The following is a 9,981-nucleotide window of genomic DNA, read 5'->3' as shown; positions in this document are numbered from 1 at the left end:
TTAGTGCTTAGTCCCTGGTTACTGCACTAACCTATGACTCCCCTACCTTTTGCCTACACTTCGTAAATCTCTCTATATGAGATTCTCCTTTAAATAGTTTGAATTTGCCTTTTATTTCTCACTGTAGGACCTCAATCCCTTAACGTAATTTCATGTTACGTTTCAAATAGTAATTTCTTGAGAACAAAAGATATTTACTAGTTTTTTTGGTCGGGAGAGCAAATAATTTTTTTTTTTTTAACAAATACACGAAAGAATCATGCAATGCTGCCAGCATTAAGCAATCCTGGACCACAAATCAGCACATTGCTTTGCAACTGGTCCTGTGATGGCAGAACATTTCATTCATCTCGCCTTTATTGTTTACTATGACCCCTGCATTATCTTCAAAATAAAGGAACAAACCATCTTTTCTACAGTAGGACTTTCATTGTCGAATTACCACCGCTGGATGTACCTTCTTTCTGAGCTCTGCTTTGCTTTTCTTGACTGTGGCCGTCACCATGTCACCCACACCAGCAGCAGGAAGTCTATTCAGTTGTCCCTTGATCCCCTTCACCGAGATGATTCACAGATTTTTGGCTCCTGTGTTGGCAACACAGTTGATCAGGGCTCCAACCGGAAGACCCAAGGAAGTCCGGAATTTCGCACCAGAGGACCCACCACTACCTTGCTTTGACATCTTGAACACTGGAAAGGGACAACAAAACAAAAAAGCTTTACGGCTTTTTAATTTGCATCTTTTACAGCCATAAAGTTGAGGATTTGTTGGTGGCTCAGATGGTAAAGAATCTGCCTGCAATGCAGTAAACCCGAGTTTGATCCCTGGCTCAGGAAGATCCCCTGGAAAAGGGAATGGCTACTTACTCCAGTACTCTTGTCTGGAAATTTCCATGGACAGAGGAGCTTGGCAAGCTACAGTCCATGGGGTCGCAAAGAGACAGACACAACTGAGTGACTAATCATTTTTACTTTTTTTTTCCATGAAGTTGTGGATTTATAGGAGAAGAAATAGTATGTAAGTTAAACAACAGTGCTAGAATTGAGGTTTTTGTAAGGATATGTGTGGGCAAGGGCTGAGGAATTTTTACATCTTTTACTCATACCCTGTTGTAAGTCAAGAAAGCTGTGGAGAAAAACTGCCAGTGTTTCCAGGGTCTCACTGATGAGATGGGACTCCATTGGCTTCTACTGTATCTCCACTGTTTTGCAGCAGCTAGAGAAGGAAGGATAGAAAGTGATGGCAGAGCTCTTTAAATTTTTCTTGTTTTTTCTTTTTAATTCATATTTCATGGCATATAAGGTGATAATCATGTTGTTGAGTTCAGCTTAACCTTCTTCTTTCAGAGCCTCTTTGGATACTATGGCATCAAAGGATAGGTAAAAGACAAATGTTGGTGGTTTACCAAGGTATTTCAGAGCTATCTATTCCTAGTTATGAAATATGGATATGAATATGATATGGATATTAAAAGAAACTGAGATTACTATCTATAATCTAGTAAAATAATCTATCTCTGTATATATACATATAGGTGTATTAATATATATTTGACAGTCATATTCATAGGGAAATAGCTTATAAAAGTGTCTACATAATCAACAGAATATGTTTTTCAAATTTGCTGTCATATTCACTGTCATTTACTAATGTTCACATTTTGCTTAGATTTTCACTAAATCTATGGTTTTTCAAAACTAAATATTTTGAAAGGATTGTATATTGCAAGGTATTATCTCCTCATAACCACTAGCACATCTGTATGGCTCACTTATTAACAATCCATAGAACTGCAAACTTGGATTAGAGAAGACCTGAGTGATTTCACTTTCACTTTTCACTTTCATGCATTGGAGAAGGAAATGGCAACCCACTCCAGTGTTCTTGCCTGGAGAATCCCAGGGACGGGGGAGCCTGGCGGGCTGCTGTCTATGGGGTCGCACAGAGTCGGACACGACTGAAGTGACTTAGTAGCAGCAGCAGCAAAGGTAACAGGAATGTCCTTAAAACTGTCTAATCCCTAAAGGTACACCTGTGGAAAAAGAAAGCTGGAGGTGGGATTATGAACACATAAAATATATTGTTTATCTAAAACTACCAAACTTGACTAAACTCACTCTATCCCTTGATTCTAAATATATGTTTGGAGTCAAGGAAATAGAACTGGAACAGTATTTACTTCATTACAAATTTTTCCATTTAATACTTAACTCTAGCTTTTTCAGCAATGGGAATTTGAATTCAATAAACCATTTAGGCATTATTTGCGTACTTTTGTGAAGGTAATGTGATAAAAGAATCATCTGTAAATATCTAATTAGAGTCGAACACATAGGTGAGTGTGTCCCCATGGGAAGTCTTATTAAAGTTATTATAATTTTGCAGAAGAATGTTGTTACATATATCTGATTAGTTTAAGCTACAGATTTAGAAAAAAATGAAAAAGAACTGTCTAAGGCAGCATCTAAAAACATGTTTTTTCATCCACTGAGGAAATTGTATAGATTCTTAACTAGAGAGAATTAATATTTTGTTTTTTATTAAAAGATGAAAGGACTAAAAATTTCCCATATCTTGTTAAGTGATCTATAAAAGCTACTTTAATCATTTTAAAGCTTCTTTTTGGTCTCAAATTTATTTGAATATCATTCTTGGCTAACTAAAAATACTAAGTACTAATTTGAATTACATTTTTCCAGTTAATAATACTTTAAAGGGTAGGGGTTTCATTTTTCTCAGATGTTAGTTTACCTGGAATCCTTTGGTTTTTGAAAAATAAAAATATATATCATTAAATGGTGAAGGCACATACATAAGTAGTTAGGATTGACCAATGATTAATATATCCTAGAGACATTACTGGAGAAGGAAATGGCAACCCACTCCAGTGTTCTTGCCTGGAGAATCCCAGGGATGGGGGAGCCTGGTAGGCTTCCGTCTATGGGGTCACACAGAGTCGGGCATGACTGAAGTGACTTAGCAGCAGCAGCAGCAGAGACATTACTTTGCCAACCAATGTCCATCTAGTCAAGGCTATGGTTTTATCAGTGGTCATGTATGGATGTGAGAGTTGGACTGTGAAGAAAGCTGATCACCAAAGAATTGATGCTTTTGAACTGTGGTGTTGGAGAAGACTCTCGAGAGTCCCTTGGATTGCAAGGAGATCAAACCAGTCCATTCTAAAGGAGATCAGTCCTGGGTGTTCATTGGAAGGACTGATGCTAAAGCTGAAGCTCCAATACTTTGGCCACCTCATGCGAAGAGTTGACTCACTGGAAAAGACTCTGATGCTGGGAGGGATTGAGGGCAGGAGGAGAAGGGGACGACAGAGAATGAGATGGCTGGATGGCATCACCGACTTGATGGAGGTAAGTTTGAGTGAACTCCAGGAGTTGATGATGGACAGGGAGGCCTGATGTGCTGTGATTCATGAGGTCGCAAAGAGTCAGACATGACTGAGCAACTGAACTTGACTGAACTGATGTGACATTTTTGAGTAACACTTTCAAATAGCATATTGAATGAGTACTACAGGGGAAATTATATGAAAATTGATTATTAGTGATGGTATGTGAGCATTAGTGAAAGTGCAGAGTGAAACAGTTGGCTTAAAACTCAATATTAAAAAAAAAAAATCTTAAGAACATGGCATCCAGTCCCATCACTTCGTGGCAAATAGAAGGGGAAAAAGTGGAAACAGTGATATATTTTAGTTTCCTGGGCACCAAAAATCACTGCAGATGGTGACTGCAGCCATGAAATTAAAAGACACTTGCCCCTTGGAAGGAAAACTCTGACAAACCTAGACAGTGTATTAAAAAGCAGTGATATCACTTTGCCAACAAAGGTCTGTATAGTCAAAAACTACTGGTTTTTCCAGTAGTCAAGTATGGATGTGAAAGTTGGATCATAAAGAAAGCTGAATGCCAAAGGATTGATGCTTTTCAGCTGTGGTGCTAGAGAAGACTCTTGAGAATCGCTTGGACTGGAAGGAGATTAAACCAGTCAATCCTGTAGGAAATCAATCCTGAATATTCATTGGAAGGACCATTGCTTAAGCTGAAGCTCCAGTACTTTGGCCCCCTGATGCAAAGAGTAGATGCATTGGAAAAGACCCTGATGCTGGGAAGGATTGAAAGAGAGGTAGCTGGCAGAGGATGAGATGGCTAGATAGTATCACCAACACAATGGACATGAATTTGAGCAAATTCCAGGAGGTCTTGAAGGACAGAGGAGCCTGGCATGTTATAGTCCATTTGGTTGCAAAGGGTTGGACATAACTTGGTGACAGAACAACAAACATCAACAACAATGTAAGTATTTGGTATAGTCCATGCAGAAAAAAGTCCTATGACTTAAGAATAGTTTCATAGAGAGAGGAATTCATACAAAAATTTTTAAATATTTTGCTTTATGAATATTCACAGAGATATTTATATCTAAAGAGATCTTTTTTTTTTCCTGTTTGCAATTAGACATAAGTTGTCAAATGTCTTAAAACCTGTAACTTGATTATCATCCCTTATGGGAAGTCCCTGTAACAAGTTTTTACTACCATACTGGCTCAACATATTTTAATTCATACACTATCAAGATCTCTGAAAAATCATTGTTCATCTTTGTGTGACTAGGAGTATGAAATACCCTTTCTTTTATGGACCTTTGTCCCATAAATGTTAATGCACCCATGAAACTGATCTGATGTCTTTTAATTTTATTTTTAAAATCTGGTACTGAATCCCTAGATTATACTATCGGGACAATGTCATTGAAGAACAGCTCTGGGCAAAAATATGAAGTATGAAGCTTATTTCCTTCCCCTTAGATTTATCTGTGCTGTCCTGATAAACTTCCCATGCCTATCACAATAACCAAAAATAAATTGAAAAGCTTAATGTCAAGTGGAAGTGAAAACTAAGTCCCTATGGAATAGCACAGAAATTTATTTCCCTAATACTCACTCAATGCCAACTATGTGTCCGGCACTTTTGGGGTGCTCACTAATGATACAGTGAACAAAAATAACAAAGTCCCCTATCCTCCGAGTCTCGTTGTCTAATAAGGAGAAGACAGAGATATATTTTTGGAATAAAATGGAAGTGTTGTCTTGGTTAGGGAGAAAGGTGAAGCAGGTAATAAAAATATGAAGTTTGAGCTTTTAACAGTGTGGTTGGAGAAGGATGGTTGAAAAGTGATATAGTCAAGCAAAGAGCTGGAGGAGGACAGGAACTGATCCCTTGAGCAGAAGAGAGAGGAGAAATGCACTCATCCAAGGAGCTTGGCCCGTGTGAGGAAAAGTGAGGAGGACAGAACGGCTGCCACAACGAGTGTGGGAGCAAACATAGGAGCAGACGTGACCAGAGGTGGGATCTTGTCAATCCTGGCAGGATGTGTAAACACCCCACTTTGATTCAGAGAGAGAGAGTTCAGAAGCAGAGGGATAAAGAAGTGCACGTTTATGCTTTTAGAGGAGCATTCTGGTTGCTGAGTTGAGGACAGGCGCCAGGCTGTGAGTGAACCTGGATGGTGATGATGGAGGCGATGAGGAGAGACCAGAGTGAGATGCTGTAAAAGTTCAATCTGTGGGTTGCAGAGGCTCCAAGGCCATGTTAAGAAACAAAATGTCCTGTTTTGAAGGTGCCGGAATCGTTAAGAGTAAATTTTAAAAAAGAAAAAAAAAACTTTTGTGAGTAGAAATCCCTTTTCACATGGTGGTGTGATAATCATGTTTATATGGTGCTGCTCTGTGATATGTCAGGGATTCTGCTATAGATCATCTGACTGAAATTAAAAGGAACAGAAAAAAAGATGTTTATCTGAATAAGCCACGGAATATGATATGTTAATAATATGTAACTTTATCCTTAAGTAGTTGGTAGAATGTTTCATTGGTACTCTATTCCTAGGAATGAAGTATGTTGTTCATAAAATCCAAAGGAGGAGAAATGTACTGAATTGGCCCTGATGGATAGATTGCCACTAAATCAAAATTTAACTGGTTGAACCTTTAACATTAAGTGATCAAGAGAGTTATGTGCAAACTTCTAGTCAGAGGAGGAGGAAAAGGAGAAAACAGGGAATTAATGTTCAATAAATGTTTATTCTAGATACTATACTGTCTGTTTTTCTTATATTTCCTCATTTAAATTTCAGAACATTTTGGAAAGTGGAATTAAGAGAAAAATAATTATGGAAAAGCATTGAGGGTAGTGCAGCTGGGAAGTGTAAAAAGGGAAATAGTCCATGGGCCCAAGAAACCGGATTAAGAAGTTGCTAAAAAATTTTAAGTAGTATTGTGATAATCATATTTGCTTAGATTGTTTTGGTAACCGTGTGAAGGCTGGGATTACTTGGAGCTAAAGCTGGAGACAAAGGACTATATATGAACATGTGAAATCAACAAATACAATAGGTAACTATGACCAGAAATAAGGCAGTGACTAAGAATATGGTGAAGAGGGACTAGATCCAAGAAATATTAAGAAATTAAAACAGGAGGACTTGATGCTTATGCGGTAGGATTACACAGAAGTCTTAAAAGGGGAGAGCGATGTCAAGAATGGTTCCATACTTTCTGAGTTGGTGATGAAGAAGAGAATATTGCTGTTAGTCCAAAAAAGTAGAGGGGAGGAGAGGGTTGCAGGGGAAGAGTTGTGGCTTGGCTCCCGTAAATGATTATCTACACTTGGACATGTTGGTTTTAAAGTTCTCTTCCACCATCCAAAGGGACAAGTGGATTGATTACACCATTTAGGAGAGTGGTATAAATGAAAGAGATTTGGAAGTGACCTCTATAGAAGTCTTGCACATAGATAAGGTCATGAGAGCTGATGAAAATAGGTAGAGTTAGGACAAAGTAACGGAGAAGGCAATGACACCCCACTCCAGTACTCTTGCCTGGAATGTCCCATGGGCAGAGAAGCCTGGTGGGTTGCAGTCCATGGGGTCGCTAGGAGTCAGACACAACTGAGTGACTTCTCTTTCACTTTTCACTTTCATGCATTGGAGAAGGAAATGGCAACCCACTCCAGTGTTCTTGCCTGGAGAATCCCAGGGACAGCGGAGCCTGGTGGGCTGCCATCTATGGGTTTGCACAGAGTTGGACATGACTGACGCGACTTAGCAGCAGCAGCAGGACAAAGTAAAGGAAAACAGCCAGCACTGAGAAAAAGAAGAGGAGTTCATGAGAAAAAAAAAAAAAAATATATGGAAGATCAATGAAAAATTTGGAGGAAAAAGAAAAGGACAGCATGGGAGTCCCAGGGAAAGAAAGTTTAAGGAAAAGGGAAGAGACAACAAATAAAAGTGTAAGAGTGTAGTCAGAGAAGGTAGGAACCTGCTTAGAACATTTAGCTGAGGCTTTTCTTGTGATCTGGTTAAGAACAACAAAAGACCAGTGGTTGAGGCAAAAGTCCAACTGAGTTATTTTAAGGAAGGCATTAGGAGTTAAAGAAGTAGAGGGCAGAATGGTAAAGCTCTCTGTAGGAGCTCTAGTAGGTGTCATAATGATCCCCAAAGATGTCCACATCTTATATTCAGCACTTGTGAGGATGTTACTTTATGTTGCAGATATGATTAAATGATGAATTTTGAGATAGGGAGATAGTCTTGAATTATCTGAGTAGGTTCAATGTAACCACATGGTCTTTTTAAGCAAACAAGGCAGGACAGTCAGAGAAGATGTACTGATAGAAGCAGGAGTCAGAGATGCAGTTGCTGACTTTCATGATGGGAAGAGACTGGAAGTCAAGGAATGTGAGAAGGCTTTTGGAGCTCTGTAAGCCTAGGAAATGAATCCCTGGAGCCTCCCGAAAAAAGATATTTGAGCCAATACCTGAATTTTATACAGGTTGAAGCCCAGTTTGGACTTCTGACCTCTAGAACTTTACGATAAATATTAGTGATGTGTTTTAGTCTCCAGGTTTGTGATAATGTCATAAGAGCAACAGAAAAATAATACATTACCTTTGGCTTTGGAAGAGGAGGAAGAGAATGGCAAGAGCGCAGGGTATGAATGTGTGCGTGTGTGTGTGAGAGAGTGTGTATGTAAAATCATCAAGGATTCTTGAGACTACCCTCATGAAAATTCTGTAATATTAGGTTTTATTTGTATGCAATTATATAAATGGTAGTCACTTATGGTAATTTTACTTGGTTCCTCTCATAAATGTTTGCGAGGGCTGAAGAAGCAGAGTTGACAGCTATACTTTTGAATACTTTGATATTTGTGTACTTGTGTTGTCATATTTTTATATTCCTCTCATTTTATTTTACGTATGCAAATTCTGTTCCCATGCTATTTTTATGCATTTTAAAGAAATCTCTGTTCAGAGTGTTATTCATAATAATAATGTGTTCCATTTTTTTTTTTTTAAACTAGTGGAAAATAAGTTCCTGCAATATAATGAGGACCCATGACACTATTCAAGCTTTCAAAATGAAGTGAAAATCCTTTGATTTTAACTTTCTGTTGGTCTCCATAATCATCCCCAACTCATTCCACAGCAGCAACATGTAAAAATTCTCAATGTCTGTCAAAATGACATAATACCTGGAAAGAAATGGCCTAGTTTAAAGAAAAGTTCAAGTGTTTGCAATGAGAGTAATCAGTAAAAAGTGATTACATATTAATAATGGAACAGAATTCCCAGTGTTCTCCTACTTTGTCATTAATTCATATTTTTCTCATTGTTATTGACTACAAATCATAATTATAATTTATAAATATTTTAGATCAAATGAAATATTTGCCTCCACTAATTATATACAAATCATGCCTTACTAACTCAATACACACCTTAATTCTCAGACCATTGAAGCTAAAGGTTAATGAGTCCATTCCCTCCATCCTCCTATAAACAGAAGTCAAACTCATTTTAAAGTGATTAAAATACAGATTTTAAGGGACAAGGTTAACCAGGTTTTCTGCTTGGAGCTCCTGTTTTTGGAGTTGACTAAGAAAACTAAATGTTCAAAACAATTTCCTCTGACACTCCTATGTAATTTTATTTTAAATTCAAACAGGATTTTTTTTCTCTAAGCAGCACTTCTCTCTATGCAATACATCCCCCTGTGGTTTCTTTTCTCCATGCAATCGCCTGTGCTGATCTTTCTGCCTGCACTTCTCTCTTTCTCCATCTTCATCTGTCTCAAAGCCTAACTGCAGTTCAACTTCTTTCCTGATGCTTTGCTTGATTTTAAGGGAAATAAACGCACCTCCACTTCCTCTGGGGATGTAACATAGCTCTTTGTGAATTGTTCATCGCTTCTCTTGGACAGAGTGAATGCATCTAGGTGAAAGGAACGGTTCGTCTTCTGATAGCTGCATCCGTGGTGCTCATAGTGGGGGCTTTCAACAGGGCGGAGCACCTATAATGAGTAAGTGAAGAATGAGACTCTATTCTCCTCTCTTAGTAGGTTGCTGTATTTAAATTATATATATACTAGCTATATTCAAATTGTTCTTATAGATTTTTTCTCTTGATAAGTAATGATCTTTAGTCCTTCAGGGTAGCGTTGCTTAAAAAAAGAAACTCTTCATAAGAAATGTCTAAAAATGGAGAAAACAGATTTCAAATCATAGCTACTCAGCTTTGCTTAAAAATACCCAGATACGCTTCCTAATTCATCCATTTGTGATCATGACTCACCATTTCTTTTATTTGAGATTCATGCTGCAGTGGAATTATTTGATTTTATTGAAGTTCATTTAATTTATACTTAAAGTATATATTTTATATAAAAATCTTAAGTAACACCACCATTATATTTTTGTTCACATCCCATATCTCTGATAAAATATAATAAATAGTGTATTTGGCAATCAATCTCATTTAGACTCTCTGTGGTTTTTCCAGTAGTCATGTACAGGTGGGAGAGTTGGACAATAAAGAAGGCTGAGTACTGAAGAACTGATGCTTTTGAATTGTGGTGCCGAAGAAGATTCTTGAGAGTTCCTTGGACAGCAAGATCAAACTAGT

General features: G+C 37.8%; 1 pseudogene; it reads right to left on the bottom strand.

Annotated features, from left to right (window-relative positions):
- Positions 1–257: 257 nt before the first annotated feature.
- On the bottom strand, positions 258–682 carry LOC129558973 (large ribosomal subunit protein uL14 pseudogene; annotated as a pseudogene).
- Positions 683–9,981: the final 9,299 nt, after the last annotated feature.

The sequence above is a fragment of the Moschus berezovskii genome, chromosome 8 (genome assembly GCF_049115385.1).
Source record: "Moschus berezovskii isolate FMDL1 chromosome 8, NW_MosBer_1.0, whole genome shotgun sequence".
Taxonomy (NCBI): domain Eukaryota; kingdom Metazoa; phylum Chordata; class Mammalia; order Artiodactyla; family Moschidae; genus Moschus; species Moschus berezovskii.
This window is presented reverse-complemented; position numbering and strand designations above follow the sequence as displayed.